The 20,249-nt window shown below is 38.4% G+C and overlaps 1 protein-coding gene, 1 long non-coding RNA gene and 1 other non-coding gene across 19 annotated transcripts in view; 1 reads left to right on the forward strand and 2 right to left on the reverse strand.

Annotated features, from left to right (window-relative positions):
- NCAM1 (neural cell adhesion molecule 1) overlaps positions 1 to 20,249 on the reverse strand; it is a 297,404-nt gene that overhangs the window by 273,358 nt on the left and 3,797 nt on the right. The window lies entirely within an intron of this gene.
- Positions 1,779 to 20,023, reverse strand: LOC116661122. The gene is made up of 3 exons (XR_004316878.1): positions 20,014 to 20,023; positions 8,711 to 8,716; positions 1,779 to 2,695 (listed from the first exon to the last, which is right to left on the reverse strand). It is a non-coding gene; the product is annotated as an uncharacterized LOC116661122 (long non-coding RNA).
- LOC116661230 lies at positions 18,950 to 19,079 on the forward strand. The gene has a single exon (XR_004317048.1). It is a non-coding gene; the product is annotated as a small nucleolar RNA SNORA61 (small nucleolar RNA).

Genomic DNA, 20,249 nt, shown 5'->3' on the forward strand with positions numbered 1-20,249 from the left:
TGAGACAGCGAGCAGCTCTCTTGATCTGTGAAAGGGGACCTAACACTTCCTTCACATGTGGTCCCTGGAGTGAAAACGCACATAAAGATCGTAGTTAAGTACTTAAGCATATGCACAACCAATGGGAGCTGATAGCAAAGGATTCTTCTCCTCTCCCTTTCTAGCAGAATACCTCGAATAGAATAAGCACTCATATTTCTTGAATGATGATTGACTGAATGGATGAACAAATGAAAAAGGATGAACACAAACAGAAGTGAACTGTGTATTTCCCCTTCTGCTTCTCCTCGTGCCTAACTTTACAACAAAGATCACAAAATACAAGCTGGATAGTTGACATCAGTAAGCGCATCTATTAAGGTATAATAATTGTGATTATGTTCTTAAAAACTTCTTACATTTACGGAGACATACTGAAATATTTATAGATAAAATGATGCAATATTTGGGGATTTCCATTAAGTACGGGATGGGAAGGAGGAGTAGAATTCACAGAGGAAATAAAATAGGACTTAAGTTGATAATTATTGTATTTGGGTTATGGGTCTATGGGATATGGGAATCATTTTAGTCTAATTTTGTGTTTAATTGAAAATCACACAATTTTTTGTTTGTTTTTCCCCCAATAACAGCAAAGTCAACCCACAACCTCTGACAGAACACAAGGCCATAAGACATCTCACTGCCACGTAGAAAAAAATAATATTCAAATCTTCTGGATCACCAATGAGGATATGATAGTTATTATATTAGAGAGTGGCTTGTTATTCTTTATTTATTTTGTGGAATGGGGGTAAAGGCTTTTTTTCATAAAACAGATCTGAAGTATAGATTGGTATTTTTTAAATGAAGCACAGTATCACTTCTTTACTTCAATACTATCTCCTTGCCCTGGGTTTGATAAAATGTGTATCTGATGCCACTTACTTATCATAACACCTGGACGCTCGCAGGCAAGCTAACCCCTGCTGTTCCAGCTCTCCTCCAGTGTGCCAGTCCTTCCCCTCTCTCAGCGCAGGGCCTTGCCCACCCTGTTCGCTCCACCTGGCACGCCCTACTTGTCCCCGTGCCTGGCCACTTCCTCCTCATACTTCAGGTCTCAGTGTTAATTTCATGCTCCCTGAAAGTCTTCCTGGACCAGGAGACTGTGCTGGGTGCCCCTCCTGTATGCTCTTGTAGCATCGGTGTTTACCCTAATGGTTCTTCTCTCCTTTAGGCTCCTTACCAAAAGGGAGCACGAGGACTGTGAGCTGGAGGACAGGTGTAGTCCATCCACCAACACCTACCAATTGTCCCTGAACAATGGAACCCGTCTCCTCCCCTCCAGCCCCTCTGCCAGTGCCTTCCCTCCAGCTCTCACGGCCTGTGCCTGCACCACCCACTGGTCACCAGCACCCAGCCCCTGAGCCAACCTCCACAGGGCCATCCCCTGCTTAAACTTTTTCAAGGGCTTCTCAATGCCACCTTCTTTAGCTCGTGCCCCATTTTTCTTTCCTTTTGCTTTTACTAAATAAATATGTAATGTAAAAGTTGTCATTTTAATCATTTTAAGTGTACAATTTACCGGCATTAATTATATACATAATGTTGTGCAATTGTCACCACTATTTCTGAAATTTTTTCAACGCCCCAAACAGAAACTCTGTACCCATTAGATAAATAACGACCCCTACGCCCAGCCTCGTTAATCTACTTTCTGTCAAGGACAGGGACTGTCTGTCTCTATGGATTTGCCTGTTCTAGAAATGTCATGTAAGTGGAATCATACAGTACTCGTCCTTTTGTGTCTGGCTTATTTCACTCAGCAAAATGTTTCCAAGGCTCACCCATGTTGTAGTGTGTATCAGAGCATCACTGCTTTTTGTGGCTGATACTCCCCTGTACATATATACCACGTTGTGTTTCTCTCTTCATCTGTTGGTGGATTCTGGGCTGTTTTCCACTTTTTAGCTATTGTGAATAGTGTTGCTGTGGACATTGGCATAGACGTATCTGTTTGAGTTTCCATTTTCAATTCTCTTGGGTATACGCCTAGTCGTAGAGTTGCTGGGTCATGCTGGTAATTTTATGTTTAGCCTTTTGAGAAAGTCTCCCTTTTGATAAAAATAAAAATCTCACACCTACCTCAAGACCGTGATATGCTGCTTCTCCATCCCTACACGGATTCCTTCCTCGAGAATCACTCATCTCTAGAGAACGTGCAAAAAGCCTTGGCTCAGCTGGCAAGACAGTTCAGGGTCTGGCCCCTCGTCTCCCTTTTCCAGCTCATCACCCTCCGGTCCTATGCTCTCACCAGGATGCATCCCTGTGAACTGCAGAGGACTGCGCCTCTGTGCACGAAAGCTCTGCCCTCTCTTTCTCTTCCTTTGCCTACTCCCGCTGGAAGAAACTGCCCAAGCCTTCCCAGATCCTCTCAGGTCTCCCACAGCACCTTCTTTGCCCTAAAAGGGCAAAAATTACCACCACTCTGAACTGTCCAAAAGGATAAAATCCATGCTGGACTCTCCCAGCCCACAAACCCTGCCATCAACCAAGCCTGCATTATATAAAAGCTCAAGAAAGTCTGAAAACAAAATTTCAATGGCATAAAATTTCAAGGTCAAACAGATGGCCGTGGGTTATCCAAAAGAAGTTTCATCTACTTAGGGTAATAAAATTCTAGCATAAATACGTGCTACTGATCTTTAAAATGCTACTAAATACCATATTTAACATTTCATTTGACTGCAAATGTCTCAAAGATAGGGATCATACTTTTCTCATTTAAGCCTTTTTTATTATGAAATATAATACATATAAGATAATGCATCACACGAAAACATATGGCTTAATGAATTAATATAATAAGAAAACCCAAGTAGCCACAACCTAGTTCAAGACATAGAACATTGTTAGGGCCTTAGAATCTTGCCACATGACCCTCTCCAATGACAACCCCTTCCCTGCAGGTAGTTATCTTTATGGGAGTCCATGTCTTTGAAAACTAGAGTGCTCCATCCTAGTTAGGCAACTGAAGACTTATGAAAGAATAAAGTGATGTTCAAGCTTTTACACCACGGACTCTCATGGTATGTCATCAACACATGTGTTGAGTGATGCTCAGTTTCACACATCTATATTTTATACCATCTTCTGTTTCATCGATCAAAATTAATTTTAATAAAATAACAAATTTCAAGTGTTTGGTAATTTCACTTTGGCTTTCATAGATTCCACTGGGGGAAAAAAAACTCAGGTTTGCTTATTTCTATCCAAATGCTATATACCGTATACCAGCTATGTATGTGTGTGTGTTTATCAGCTTTACTGAAATATGACTCACATATCATACAATTAACCCATATAAAGTATATAATTCAATAGTTTTTAGTATACTCAGTTTCCAAACCAGCACCACACAATCTATTTTATTTTAAAACATTTCATCATCCCCCCAAAAATCCTGTACCCATTAGCAATCACTTTCCATTCCCTTCAACCCCCCAGCACTATGCAACCACGAACCTATTTTCTGTCTTTATGGATTTTCCTATTCTGTACATTTCATATAAGTGGAATCCTACAATATGTGGTCTTTTGTGCCTGGCTGCTTTCACTTGGTATAATGTTTTCAAGGCTCACCCATTTTACAGTATGTATCAGTACTTCATCTTTTTTATTTCTGAGTAATACTTCATTGTATGGATATACCACATTTTGTTTATTCACTTTCCAGTTAATGGACATTTGGGTTGTTTCTAATTTTGACTATTATTAATAATGCTGCTATGAACATCTGTGCACAAGTTTCTAAACACATGTATGTGTTCACACTTGAAAGAGTGAAACTTCTGGTTCATATGGTAACTTAAGATCTGCCAGATTACTTTCCAAAGGAGCTGTACACCATTTTACATTCCCATCAGCAGTACATACGAAATCCAACTTCTTCATAGCATTGCTAACACTTGCTTGTATGTCTTTTTTTTAAGTATGGTTGTTCACAATATTATGTTAGTTTCAAGCGTACAGCATAGTGATTCAGTATTTTTGCAGATACTCCAGTATGGCTTATTACAAGATCATGGCTATCTCCCTCGTGTTGTCAAGTGCATCCTTGTTGTTTATCTATTTTATGCACAGTGGTTTGTATCTCTTAATCCCACACACCTAATTTCTCCCTCCCCAATTCCTTGTCCCTTTTGGTGACCATAAGTTTGTTTTCTATATCTAAAAGTCTGTTCTGTTTTGCATATATGTTCATTTGTATTATTTTTTTAGATCCCACACATAAGTGACAGTGTACAGTATTGTCTTTCTCTGACTTACTTCACTAAACATAATATTCTAGTGGGTATGAAGCAGTAGAATATTCTAGTGGGTTCATCCTAGTGGGTATGAAGTAATATCTCACTGTGGTTTTGATTTACATTTCCCTGATGGCTAATGATGTCAAGAATATTTTCCTATGCTCATTAGCCACCTGTATATTAGCTCTGGGTTTTTCGTAGATGCCTTTTGTCAGACTGAGGTAGTCCCTTCTATTCTTAGTTTATTGAGTGCCTGTATCATGAAGACGTGTTGCACCTTGTCAGATGCTTTTTCAGCCTCTACTGGTCCTACTTTTTCAAGCTACATCTTGGCTACTTCCATTTTTCACAACAACAACCCCAATACACACTAAAAGTCTATGGAATATTCTGCATTAGCCCAAATTAAACACAATTTCCATATACATGAGTATTGTAGAAAGCAATTCAAATAAAATATAAATGGTATCATCAGAGGATGTGTGTTCAACTGTCAAATAAGCAAATCTGTACAGCATTAAAGAAGGCAATAAAAAGTATTTGTGCTGATATTCAAATATACCGAAGCCAAGTGGTTTTTAGTAAAACCTGTGTGCAACCTTTTAAATCAGTTAACCACCTTCTAATATTTAACAAAATCATTTAGAACAATAAGCTTTGTGTCCATGATTACACATAATCATTCTGTCAAAAGATGTCCACACGGATAACAGCACACTCCCTCCCTTGCAAAATTCAAAGTCTAACTGGGAATGCCATAGATTGCAGAAATTTTTTCCCTCTTTTTTTTTTTTCAGAAATTTTAAAAAGATGCTAAAAAACATGGAAAGGATATGAGACCAGCTCAAAGTAACAGACCACCAAAATAACTAATGTACATATTGGGGTTCTAGAAACTCTCTTGGCTCACATGACTGGTGCCAGCTAGAATCGACTAGAACTGAGAGGTCAGGAAAAGGCTTCATGGAGATGTGTTTTATCAGGGAAGAAGGGAAACACACATGAGCTAAAAGTAGCTCATCTAACAAGATCTTATTAAAAGAAAGCTTCAATAACCTTAACATTTCTGCTGTTTACTCAATGTTTATTTTTAACCAATGAGTCTTAAAATACAATGAAGCAAACATGTCGTTATTAAAGTAATTTCAAATATACCACTGAAAATCAACTTGGGGGACAAATGATTGCTGCAAGGTGTTAATTAACTCACATATTTTCTTAAAAAATACTACTACATAAGCCACTTAATTTTGTAACATGCATCTCCACCCTGCCCCCCCCAAAACACAAAGATTCAGATTTGTTTTGGTTTGTGTTTAATTCTCCTGAGATTTCCAAGATCGCAAATACTGCCAACATCTCAGTTTAACTCTTTGGGGATACAAAATGGGGGAGGAGCTTGCAAAATTTCAGAGATCCACAGGAACACAGATCGCATCCGAGGAAGATGGAGCACTTTCCATCCTAGTGTCCAGGATCCTAACACACTGGGACTGCACCACATGAAATGCAGTGGCCCAAAGGGACTCTTTTTCCACAAAACACTGCACTAATTCTCCAGCATTCAGCTTTTCCACTTGAATGGAATAAAAACCCTTTTGAGAACAACAATTACAATCCCCCCATTTTTTTCTCAGGCGCACTATTGGACTTCTCAGTGCATGCACAATGCAAATAAGGCGAGCTTCCTTTCACAGAGTGATTAATATGCAAAGACAGCCTGCTTTTTTAGTAGGATGTGAAGAACCACCAACAAGCTTTTCTAAACCCAGAGGTTTCTACAATTATTTCCACTGTTTATTTTTAAACAGAAGAGTACACAATAACACCAAGCCGCTTTTAGCTCTAATTTGCCAGTATTTTGTAAACAATGACAATTTAGATTTTTAAACCTTTTGTATCATATTTAAGTCTGTGGCCAATCATTGATTCCAATATATTAATTTTCCCCCAAATCTAGGAAACTCACTTGTGTGAAACAAGATTCAAGCTATACTTTTCTTTTGCAGAAACTGTGCTTCATTTTTAAATAGCAAGACCTGTCTGGCATATACATTTGGCAAACTCGTGATTTTTAAAATGTATTATACAATGCCATTTGCAGCAACATGGATGGACCTGGAGATTGTCATTCTAAGTGAAATAAGTCAGAAAGAGAAAGAAAAATACCATATGATATCACTTATATGTGGAATCTAAAAAAGAAAAAAAAAAAAAGACAAATTTATTTGCAAAACAGAAACAGACTCTCAGACATAATCAGATAAGAGAACAAACTTGTGGTTATAGGGGGGATAAGTTGGGAGTTAGAGATCTGCAGATACTAACTGATCTATAAAGAATAAATAAACAATAAGTTCATATAGTATAGCACAGGGAACTATATTCGGTATCTTGTAATAACTTATGGTGAAAAAGAATATGAAATGAATACATGTATGTTCATGTATGATTGAAACATTGTGCTGTACATCAAAAATTAACACAGTATTGTAAACTGACTATACGTAAAGAAAAATACATATATTAAAATTTTTTAATGTATTATAAATTTCAAAAAAACTAAGAAATTACATTTCAGTGGTTAGCCATCTAACTTATAGGTATGTACTTTTATAATACTCATGACTTTTCTAAATTATTGTTAAGTTCAATATAAGGCTAAGTTTTTATAGAAAATTAAATGAAATTTGTTTGATGAAACAATGTCACAAAGAAAATGGAATCTCTCTACTAAGGGTTACATACATATACATATTTAACCTCAATAAAATAATTTAGGAAGCATTTCTAATCACATTTCCTTGGTGATTTTTACCAAATTGTCCAAACTATCAGATATGATAGAAGACTTTCCTTACTATAATTTTCGCTTGTCTCTCTCTCTCTTTTTTTTTTTTTTTGGCCTTTCTCCACCTACATCGTCTCAGGAAGAGATTCCAGTCATACAGCTACTTGACATTTCCACCTAATATTTCAAACAAAACATCATTAACAAGTCAAATATCTTGCTCTAGATGTGAATTTTTGCAATTCAATGTATTAAACTCAAAATGTAAATTGATTTTTTTAATTGAAGTATGGTCAGTTACAATGTGTCAATTTCTAGTGTAGCGCATAATGTCCTAGTCATGCATATATAGACATAACTTCTTTTTCATATTCTTTTTCATTAATAAATTGATTTTTGTGTTCTTTTTTTTTTAAAAAAAAAACCTCTATAGTTATAGTTTTAAGATAAGATATTATATACGGATGAGACTATGATTTCAAATTGAATTTCAGTCAAAATATTTGAAAAATATTTGTTGGTCAATACTGATTATGGCCTAAATCAAACCCATCTTCTTGCCAGCAGACCCAAATCCCACGGCAGGTGATATTGGCCAATGAGGAACTGATTGTGACATCTGCACACCGTCAGTTTTCTTCTAGGACAGATGTTAGCATTATTTCAGGGGCATCAGAAAGTCATTCAAGACACTTTCGTTTCCTTGTGAAGCTGTAGTGTCTAACTAGTGCAAGTCACTTACATGCCTAGATTCTCCAGGCAGCACCAGATACACAACCAACTCCACATCCATCACCCCCAGACACATTGCAGGTTTATACTGTTCTCATCTCTGCTTTTAAATTCTAAATTAAGAAATTTGCAGTTACAAAAGAAACAGAACTAACGTATTTGTTCTAGTCTATAAGTAAATAAAAAGACGAAAGCGAAGACTACATTAACAATGGAACTCATCATTTTAAACCTCTCCTGTTGAGTTCGTTAAAAGAGAATTTAATTTTGAACCCACTTATTACAAACAAAAAGGTTTAATATTTAGAAAGGCATCCCAACATTGTTAAAATAATTATACATATTTAATGACTTATGTTTTCTTAAAATATGCCCCATTATACATTTATTGCTATAATATTTAAATAATGTAACCATCTGAGGTGGTCTTTGATAGCTATTCTCTTAATATTGCACAGGGCAGCAAAAACATAACACAGAGTCACGTACTGATTTACCTCCCAGGGATTTCAAGAGGGTCTTCTGTAAGTAACGCTAGAAAACCAACTAATAAATGATTACTCAGGTTTCTTATTTAGATACAAAATTACTCTTAAATACTTCAATCAATTAATGTGTGAAATTTTTATCTTCTAAAAAATAATGCCTATATCAAATTTGGCTGTGAAGAACTATAAACCATAAATATATTCTTTTTAGGAGAAGGGAGGAAGGGGAATGAACTGTCTGCATGACCAGCTCTCTTAATTGAGTCTGACCAGTAATTTAAATTCTGATTCCAAAGCCAATTTAGCTCAAAATGACCTCAAACTGTAATCGAGGGCATCTAACAGACTCATTTTCAATCTCTTATCTTCAAAGAATATCACGCAATGTCCCTTTCTTGCTTCATTATGACAGATGGCTTTCTTTGATGAAAAATTTAAATTTTAAACATGTCATGAGTAACTTTAAGTTACATACCCAAGAGGGAAAATATGCGAAAGGAATAAATAACTCAGTTATCTTTTTCTGACATTTCAAGGTTGTCTCTGATGTCATTCCACAGGAATAAATATTACACATGTAACCAAAAACAGTGTAGAAAGGAGTTTAGGCTTTTTTGACAAAACAACTGAAAATAGTCATCTTGCACCTCTAACTCCTAGACCAACTACATGGAACACAGGAGGTATTCCATAAATATTAAATTAAGTGAATGTTCCTAGTAAACGTTTCTGCTACCCAACAAGTCTGAGACATGGCCATTTACAGATGTGTTCATGAAACTGCTCTTATCCTGGCTAATGGCATCACAGCCAAGCCCATGTCTTCACATCCAAAAAACATGGGATCTCAGGCCACCCTGGAATCTTCTGAGGACTCCTCAGTTCAAAAAAGGCTCTTCAAAAATCTGAAACTGGCCCTAACTCCCTGAATTGTCAATTCCCTTGAAGTTGCTTTCACATTCATCTTCTTAGGTCTTTGCCTTTGATGCTCCCCTGGAGCATTTACCTCTTCCTTTAAGACCTCAGCCAGTGTCTTTCAATCTCAAAAATTCCATACTACAACATGTGAGATAAAAGAGTTCAAAAATCGGCTTTGACTTGTAGCAATTATGAACCCTGAAAGAGACAGGTCATCAGAGGGTTCTCACAGTCTGCTCCAAAATTAAAGCCAACAGTTCTTCTGATATCCCCACTCCCTCTCACGCCAATAACTTCAACCCAACACACACACACACACACACACCCCTATAGCCCACCGGAGGGTAGGAGCCATCTATCTCGTCTCCCATCCCACACTCTTCTTCACTCCAACAAAAGATGGAATTTTGATTAATGGAGACGTTAAATCACAGGGACCTTGTTCTTGGGGATAACAGAGCACTATTGAGAAATGTCCCAATGAAAGATGGGAAGATTAAATAAAATCTTGATGACGATAAAACACCCCCAAACCATTTCTCCCACTCAGCTTAGACAGAAAGAACAGTCAGACTTATCCCCTATACGCTGCAAAACGCTGGACTCTGTTCAACTGATCAGCTCAAGAAGAAACGCAGGTACTCATGAGTGGCTGCCAATGCTTCCACCCAGCGGACCAGGTCTCTGCACAGTCACCCTACAGAGAATCATCCACATGGAGCTTCCCCACAGCTTTGCACTGTCTCACTCCTAATTACTAATAGCCAGCCAAGGACCATGAGAGTTTGACAAATGAAAACGAAACAATATGAAACACAGCGGAGACACTAAATGGAACAATAAAGAGGAATGCAGAGGAAAAAGAGACAATACAGGAAGCAAGGAAAATTTTCTAATGCACTCAGCAATGTAAATATTGTTGCATTAAGAAATAAGAAGAGGGGGAGGGTATATATAGCTCAAGTGGTAGAGCACATGCTTAGCATGCACGAGGTCCTGGGTTCAATCCCCAGTACCTCCTCCAAATAGAAATAATAAAATAAATAAACCTAATTACCTCCCCCCTCATAAAAAAAGGAAAAGAAACAAGAAGAGAATACGCCAAAGAGACACTCAGACCACAAGAAAGAGCTCTTAGAAATGTTTAATACTTTATATGTTTTATATGTTATATACATCAGCAAAATGGAAAATTCAATAGAATTATTGGCAAAAAGCTGAGAAAACCTCCCAGAAAATAAGGGATGGGGGCTGGGTGGGACAAAGGAATGAATAATAGGAGAGAAAAGATAAGAAAAATTAGATGATCAATCCAACTTCTGAATAAGAGCTCCAGAAAAAACATAAAAGAGACATGAAAATATCAAATAAATGATGTAGGAGTATTTCCCATCCCTGAAGGACATAAATTTCTAGACTAAAATGGCCCACTGAGAATCTGCCCCAACAAATGAAAACAGACCTACATCACGGCACATCACTGTGAAATTGCAGAATGCTTTTTGTGTTCTTGAGTCTGCTTCTTATAATTTTTCCATCCATTCAAGTTACTACATCTTCTCACCATTGGTGTACCTGTACCCAGAAGCCATGTTTCCTTGATTCTAATCTGAAGTAGGAGTCTTTATAAATGTGGCCGAATCTAGGAAATTTTTAAAATTACGAGTACATGGACCCTTTCTGAATAAAGGCTTAAGGGCTTCCTTATGAGTCAAGAGCATACAATTCAGTGCATGGACTCTGGGGATATTTCATTTGGCTATCCAGAGGCTTCATCCCTTCACTTCTTTACTCTTAATGATTTATTCTTCATGTTTCAAAAAATAAAGATTGCCAGACAAAGGACTTCCATATTCATGAAGTATCACCAATATAATCCGTCTCAGCAACCATGGCATAAATATATTAAATTTTATGGCTCCACCATTGACAGGTTTAATATTAACTCTATGCAAATAGAAAGTAGAATCTATCTAAGCCAATTTTTTTTTAAACATCTACTTCTCTCGAACTCAGGATGACTTTGCTTTCACGGGAGGTAAAGCAGGTAAGCAATCAGCCATGTCATTTCTAACTCAGTTGCAACCCATCATGATCCCAAACTCTCAGAGGATGCAAAATAAGTGGGAAAGAATGTGATTCTAATTATAATCAATCCTTAAATCCAACGCGAATTGTACACCCCTTGGCTGTGAACTTTAGCAGAAAGAAGGGAAACGGGAAAAAAATGACTGCATTTACTCTGTGCCAGACAGTTGTATAAATTACCTCATTTTTGTCCTGACAATAACCCTTTTAGGTGGGTATTATTATCCCTGTCTCACAGATAAATAAACTGAGTGCTGGAGAGATTAAATTACTGGCTCAAGGTTACTGAAAGGAGAGCCACCTTTCAAAATCAAGTTTGATGTCAAAACTCATGGGGCACCCCCTGCAGTGTGCACTACCTCTGAAACACCAAAACGAGGCATTAAGAAAGGAATATAATTTATATTATAACTTAAATCAAAGTGCTTATACTGGATTTGCATCTTCTCATAACCACGACAGCAGATCTTTAAGGTTTCCATCTGTGCCCTGAATCTCATTCCCATATACCAACTGCAGTTCAACTGGTGATTGGTGGCATCTCATGTGGACAGAATGGACACTTGCAGATGACATAGGAATAAAAGAACATTAGAAAAGTGATCAGTCTCAACCATTTCTACTCCCTTGTCGATCTGATAAAAGCAACGCAGCCAATGTGAGACGTGCTGAACACACTTCAAAAGGTTTTGCATGAAGAGTAATGGCTAATGGATCTGGGGTTTCTTTGGCAATAATAAAAATGTTCTGAAATGTTTAAAAAGGTGTGTGCATGGCCTTTCCAACCTCTCCTGGCTCTCTCCTTCGACGTGCAGGACACGTGCCCACATGGCCCTCAGCTTGAAGCCTCCCCCAATCTAACACACACCTCTTCCTCCCTTCTTTTTGGCCAAGTGTCCTGGATTCTATGAACTTGAACTTCACTCTCCAGCTGAAATTACTCTAAGATCACCAGTGTCCTCCAAATCCAGTGTCTACTTGAGTCTCAGCCCTCCTTCTGATCTTACCCCCATTAAGCACTGCTGTCCTCTTTTTTATTGCACTATTTGTTTTACAATGTGAATATAAGGCAAAATATGCTCATTAGAGAAAACTCAGATGATACAAATTTTTTTTCTTTCAGTCTTAAGACATGAAAGAGACTTTTTCGAACAAAATTGAGATTACACCTATAACGACCATTTGTTTCCAACTTTTTTCCACTTAACATTATGATCCTTCTCTAACCTAGGCATTCACACCGCGAGGCTCCGGCTCCCTCCTTTTGTTCAATATCACTTTCTAAATTATGGACAAGATACCATTCTGAATGTTAGCTACATAAATACTACGAGATAAATGTTTCCGGGTGTGATAAAGACTCCACAATGTACCGGTTGTAATTCGTGCTGTTTTCTCTCTACCGAAAGAGGAAAAACTATAGACTGATTTCTCAGTCTTCCTGATCTACTTAGCTGGCCTTCCTCCAGCTTCCTCCCAAACTCGCAGCAAGTAAGGTACCTCATCCACGCTAAACCCCTCCATCCCTCCTTTAAAGCCTCCTTCCACTCCGCTTACACCGGGAAGAGTTCACCAGTCTCCTCTAGCGCCCACGTGAGCTTTATCCTGCCTCCACAATCGGAGTCACGCATCTGGCTCTTAACGCTACCTAGAACGCCCAGTTATCTTTTCCTTCTCTACACAGTAAGCTCTCTTACTGTCAAGGGATTGCACTTGAGAGTTTTTGTTGTACAGTTTTACACTGGCAGCTAACAGATTGCAGAGATGCTCAGTAAGTATTTTTGCTGTCACTGCTTCTCCCTCTCCCCACCAAACCCATTAAATCTCTATTCTGTACCTTCTCTGCACTACAGACAGTTTTACAATCTCTTTAGTCCTATATTCCTCCATCTGTGACATTAGCTTTCTAACTCTTTTGACTTAAGCCATAACCAGATAGATATTTTCCATCACAACCAGGTCAACAAAAGTTTCACAAAACGATACCTACCCTTACTACATAAGATATCCTCTTTTCTATTCTGTTCCATTACTTCTTTCTTCCTTTTGCTCCTCCCTTTCTTCTTCTTTTTTTTTAAATTCTTTTTATTGTGATTCTTTTTTGGGGGGAGCAACTAAGTTTTTATTTATTTATTTTTAATGGCATTACTGGGAACTGAACCCAGGACGTTGTGCATGCTAAGCAGGTGCTCTACCACTTGAGCTATACCCTCCCCTCTTTCTTCTTTTGTAATGCTAGTAGATGCCAACTGAATAGACTCTACCACCCACAATCGAAAAATCCTGACCTACAAGTTAACGTACTAGGATGCTAAATTTTACCTAAAACCTAAGGTGTATAAAACTGAGGTGATCCATCTTTCATCCAAGAAATGCTTTTCTCAATTCCCCATCATACTGACAGTACCATGATTATTTCACTCCCTTGGTTTTGTAACTTACAAGAAAAAAAAAAAGGTTCTCTCTCTCAGTCATCTACCATTTTGGACCTATCATCTACTTCTTCTGGTTGACTTGTCATTTCCAACATGTCAGCTGTGTGTCTTTTTTACCCTCATTCAAACCCATTACAACTGTATCTTTCCAAGATGATCTGCTTTATAAAATATACCACAGTTGGATTTCTTTAACAAGCCCCTCCGGTACATAAAATTTGATTTTTTTAAGGCTTTTCCGCTACATGTCTATTAATAAAAGATACAGTGGTGAAGATTTTGGGTTTGCAGTGCATTTTGCATATATTATTTGATTTGACTGTCATATTCAAAGGAGGAAACTGCTGTTCGAAGATATTAAATAACTTACACAAATTCACTAGGCTAAGTTGGTAGCAGGGCCAGACCTTGAACCCAAATCTTTTTCATCTAAGCCCAACAATGCCCTTTCCCCACATATGTCTTCCCACCACATAAAGCACAACACTTACTAGATTTCACTAGCCTTCAAACTAGCTTGAACTGGCTCTCCTGTCTCTGAGCCTCTGGGTTCTCCATCATCTAGCTGATTTTTCATAAAGTAGCAAAAATCCTTTTATTAATTCACTATTCTGTCCAGCCACCATAGTGGTCACTACGTAAAACCAAAACTCCCTTTAAGTACTGCAATGATCTCTACTGATTTGCTCCAACATACTTCTCTGCTAATTCATAGCTGACATCAAACACAGAGCCTACTGTTGCTACTGTTGACTGTACTATTAAATATTTTTTAATGATTTCTCTAACATCTCCAGCAGCACCCCCTCCTTCATCTAGCATTTAAGATTTTAGGAAGACCTGTCCCAACATCCAGCCTGCCGTCACTGCTCTCCAATATCAATCCTCTAGCTAGATGCCTCTCCTCCTACAAAGAACAAGGTCCTTCCTCGTCTCATTTATCCTTACGTCCCTGGAACTTCTGTTCAAGGACTAGCTTTTCCACATCTTTTTTCCAGACATTAAAACCAACCAAGATGGTTTCTGCCTTTTTGAACAAGACTCACAATTATTTCCTGCCTCCTTCTTTAAAGCAGTTATTCATAGGGTACCTTTCACGATTTCCTAACTGTCTGAATCAAGTAAGCATTTTCTCCCCAACCATCTGAAAGCCTCTGCAGAACCAATATAATACATTGAAATTTATGTTGTTTTTCCCCTCAGCCTCCAGCACAGAACTCTGCACATTATATTCACAGCACACCTGTTTAATAAACATTTCAAATAAAATCTCCATGCAGGAGGAGCTTTTTAAAAGCTACAGCGTATTAGCTGTTTTACATACGTGATTTTATTTCAGCTCCCATAAGGGAGGTGTCATTCTCCCCACTTCACAGAGGGGAAGCAGGCTCAGAAGGGCAGTGACTCAGGGAATGTCAGTGGCAGTGAACTCAGCCTAGATCTGTCATGTCAAACTCCAAAGTTCTTGATGCTTCCCTCCACCTACCACACCGCACTCACCTCCAACAGACCAGTCAGTCCAGAAGCCAAGCAAACTCACATTTGCTTGGCATGTATTCCGATACTATGTGAATTCAAATTATCCTAACTTTAGAAAAGGTTGAAATGCAGCCAGTGAACGTAGTCATGGTCCCAGCTTTACCTGTCTAAGTCACTTAACCTTTCCCAGCCTGTTTCTGTTTCAAGACCTAACACAATCTGGCCTTAGAGAACGTTTTTCTCCTCATCTCTGGCTACGTCTTCCCAAATGCCCTACGCTGTTCCCCAAACACAACTGTATATATTCGTGTCTCCACGTGTTGCTCTGCAGAATCACCTCTTCTTCCTGCTCCATCTAGCGAAGGAAAACTCATGCCCCACGCCCAGCTCACAGCCCCCAACCAGCAGAGTTAATTGCTTCCTTCCTTCCTTGTGCTCCAATGGCATTTAATTCGCGTCTCTATTTATAAGGCTAGTATTACCTGTCTCCCACACTGGATGGTAAACACTAGAGACAGAGGCGTATCTTACTCGACTCCACAACCTGAAACTCAGCACAATTCCTGCAACTATTTGACCACCGCAAGGTTTCAGGAAGGTTTGCTGAATTAAGGAAGTCAGGAATATTTGTTGTGATTCAACCAATGTTTGCTGAATTAAGTGGTCAACCAACCATGCCTTAAAATGAGTTAAAATGAGAATACCTCTGTCCTTCCTACTTTCACAGAGTTTTGTTTTTGTTTTTGTTTTTGTTTTTTGTATTACTTAATTATTTTATTTTGGCAGTGGTGGTGGGAGGTAGTTAGGTTTATTTATTTTTAAAGGAGGTACTGGGGATTGAACCCAGGACCTGGTGCATTCTAAGCATACGCTCTACACTCCTCCCTTCAGAGTTCTTCTTTTTTAAATTTTACTTATTTATTTATTTTTACTGAAGTATAGTCAGTTATAATGTGTCCATTTCTGGTGTATAGCATAATGTTTCAGTCATACATATACATACATATATTTGTTTTCATATTCTTTTTCATTATTGCTTACTACAAGATACTGAATATAGTTCCCTAGGCTACACAGAAGAAATTTGGCTTTTATCTATTTTATATATAGAAGTTAGTGCCTGCACAGCTCAAACTCCCAGTTTATCCCTTCCCACTCCTTTTCTCCCCAGTAACAGAGTTCTTTAAATGTTACCTGTTCACCTCCCCAACCACCAAAAGGTGGGTTTCCCCTAGATAATCTCTCACATCCGCCTGCATCTTTCCTTGGTCTGTATCAGAATACGTGATGGTAAAGATGTGTGTGAATTACTTGTTTGATGTCTATGTTCCTGTTCACTATTAGACTCAAAGCTCCATACAGGGATGATACAGGTTAAGATAACAGAGATGATGTATGTTTAGTTTACCACTGTATTCCTAGCACCCAGCACCCAGTAAGCACTCTATAAACATTTACCAAATCAGTGGTATGAAAATTAGAAGATATAATGCCTGTCAAAAACTATGAATTTTATAGTGATGATTAAGATGTAATTATTGGGACTGTATATCCGGTTTATCCCCTCTGAGGTAGCTAAAACAAAATCTGCAGTCTCTTCTCCAGGATCATATGCCTTCAGTTGGCAAACTTCTTCCTGCCTCGCCAACAGAGCACTTAAGTCTGATTCATTTGAGTAATAATAGCAATTACTTTATTTTATTTCAGTTCGTAATTTACAAAAATACCAGCAGTGAGAAATACTAAATCACCTCTGATCTTAAGATGTTCTATAAAATAAAGGTCAAGTAGCTTTTTCCTTTCAAAAATAACTTTGATTTTGATCCATGGTTCTAATCTTCAAAGCACTACGCAAACACCCTTTCCAAGGTGCGTGTTTAACACACTGGAACAATTAGCCTGTATTCTCAAGCAAGCGGGCCCAAGCTGACCAACCCAGTTGCTAAGGCAGGCTGGACGTTTGCAGGGGCTCCTCCGTTGCCTGGGTTCCTTCCAAGTTTCTGGAAAGGGCGGGGATGGGAACCTGGCAACCTGTTCTCATGGTCAAAAGCAAGAGTGCTGAATTCTCCTTAAAGAGGGCCTCCAGAATTGCATACCTTTTGGGCCCCATGAAACTCAGATGCACCCCTGTGCTAACTGCTTTCAACCCTGTAATGAGATGACTTTCTCTCTGTAGTGTCCATGACCCACATGACAAGGCAGTATATTTAACAGCAGTTTTTGTTTTTTTTTAAGTCTAGTTCTAATCATGGAAGTCATGCTCTCATAAACAACTTTTTTTAAGTCTTTCTAAAAAGAGATCATTATGTCTGAATGATTATTTTTTCTAGACCCATATACATCCCTCTTTCTGCTTAATAAGCACAGCTCACATGCTCTCCATTCACAAGAACTCTAACAAGTAGGTATTACTAATTTTCCTATTTCATGGAAGAGGAAACTGAAACCTAGAGCAGTTAAGTGACTGTGCCCAAGATCAGACAGCTAATAAGGGATACATGAGCCTGGGGTTTCACCCCAGGGCTGCTGGCCACTCTTAATCTCTACCTCACCTACTTGCAGGGTTCCTTGACAGCAGAAATTAGGTCACTGAAGTGCTTTGTAATTCCCCACAGAGCTGGCACTCAGTAAACTATTTAAGAGAATACCTATTGTAACCCAAACTCTAATACTGTGACGCTACTGTGAATATTCCTAAATGATGAGGTCATCAGATCTTTCAGGAATGATACAGCGTAGAAAACAGGGCCAGATGTCGCCATGGTTTGTAGCTACAAATCAAAAAGTACTCAGCAAGATGGTCCAGTGGAATCCAGGTTATACAGACGCCTTTCAAGCTGCATCGCTGATGCAGTCTTTGAATTGGAACACAAGCATATTTACATATATCTGGGAGAAAAAGAATGCAGAACAGGTTTATTAAAACTTTTTTTTTTTAACCAAAAAACCACATACACAAGACAGACCAAACGTCTTGTCCTTTGAATGTGGCCCTCTCTGAGTGATTGCTTGGATGCTCAGTGAATCCTGCAGGAGGGGAAAAGCGTGGCTACCTAACTGAAAACAGTTAACTCAGTGCCTTCGTATAGACACGGCCTAAAAGCGTTTCAAGTGTAATGTATTGAAACTGCCTGAAAGGCCGCCATTTGGCACCAAGACCAACATCAAAAGTCAATGCTTCTAATGAGCATCTTCAGCTAAGAGACAGCATTTCAACACCGGGAAATAAAAGGCCATAATGGCACCACTGGCCACACCAAATAATTTATATCCCTTTATGTCAACACATGGTTTTAAGGTTTGGGACCAAGAGGTAATAACAAAAAGGGGGCACACTGATGTCCCTGTGACCTTCAGATTGACTTCTGACTTTCCTGCTGTACTACAGTATTACTGTATTGCTAGTAATAGTTTCACCACATGGTTTTTCTCCTATGAAAAACTCTGCCTCTCACAGAGACCTAGTCATTAGGATTCAGAGAGGTCCTCAGGCCTTCACTCTGCCTAAGAGGCTATCTCTGACAACACTGCTCAGAGACTCGCTGAGTATTTTAAGAGATGTGCAAAGTTCTCTTCTGAATCTTCTTATTTCTTCCTTTTGAACTAAAGGCATCTTAACCTTAGTCTTTTTGACATCAAAGCTCAAATGGCCATTATCAATATATGGCCTGCTGAGTCCTGTTTTCAATTTTGTTTAATTCCTCACTATTTTTAACATTGGAAAAATGAACCCTCCTGTTCCCTTTCCCATCGGATCTGAACACTGGTCTTGGTGGTCGTAAAAGGAGGAATAGTAGTACTGAAGCTGTCCTCACAGTGCTAGTATCTGCTCTAGTATGAGGGCTAGTTTCAAACAAGGTTAAAAAAAAAAAAAGATTGGAAAAATGACATTTATAATTCTCTGCCACTTCTTTTAATGTTCCAGACGTTTCTTGATGCATATATATTGGTTAGGTGATGAAACTGAAGAATTATCAGTTATGGAATTTACATTAAAACATTTACACTGACGCATAAGACATGTGTGTGCTCACAAACCCAATACTTAAACAGCACAGGAGAGCCTTTTTAAGATGCCTTTGTCTCCTCCCAGGCTGATGACTGTTCCTAGAAGACTGATGGGGGCAGGTGCTGTCCCTTCCCACTGCCTCCCCACTCCACCCCCGGCCAATTGGTTCTGCTCTTCGGCACCACAAACCCAAGATCTGCAAGGGAAAGTTCAAACCATTCTTTAGCAACAGGTAGTCAATCACTTGTTTTACACCAAGACAGGAAGGACTATCTGTAAAATAGCTTTGGAGGTCTGCCAGTAGCACTGAAGTCCCTTTCCGTCTGGAGAGCAGCCCCACTTCTCTAACTCTGAAGACATAAACGCAGGGAATTCATCAAACTAATATTAAAGAGAAGGCTCTGACGCCTTAAAAAATTAAGTGCTTGGATCAGAAATTCCAAAGTCTATATTTCAAGCAGTGTGAAGTTTACAAGATGCTGTCTATAATTTTCAAAACTGAGTTTGGCAGTGAACAAAAACATCTGTCATGTCTAAAGATTAGTTTTTGAGTGACAAAATGGTGCTGTTTATTTTGAAAGGCAATTAAGATGTTGTTCCCTGTGACAGAAAAAATACAGATATAGATTACTTACATTAAATGACATATTACCTATCTGAGGAAGTCAATTAATGATAAGTGTATTCGAAAGAAAAGCACTATGCAAAACCCTTAGAATTTGGGGGTTCCAGTGACTAATTTTTCCCTCTTACTGCTGCCTTAATTAAGCACCTACAGTCCTACGAACAGCACACCCATACCATAATTTTTTTTTGCAAACAATTATTATCTTAATTCTTGAATTATCAAGCTGAAGAAACAGCCACCATTTAAATCAACAAACCCTTAGTTTAATCAGTTAGCAAAGAGACTTGGATGAACTTCCTTTATTGAACAAAAATGTATCGTGCTATTTTAGTATTTTTTAGAAATTAGACCTTGAGTAAAGGGACCTGGAAAGAAGTCAACAAGTTCTACTA

The sequence above is a fragment of the Camelus ferus genome, chromosome 33, assembly GCF_009834535.1.
Source record: "Camelus ferus isolate YT-003-E chromosome 33, BCGSAC_Cfer_1.0, whole genome shotgun sequence".
In the NCBI taxonomy this organism is placed as follows: domain Eukaryota; kingdom Metazoa; phylum Chordata; class Mammalia; order Artiodactyla; family Camelidae; genus Camelus; species Camelus ferus.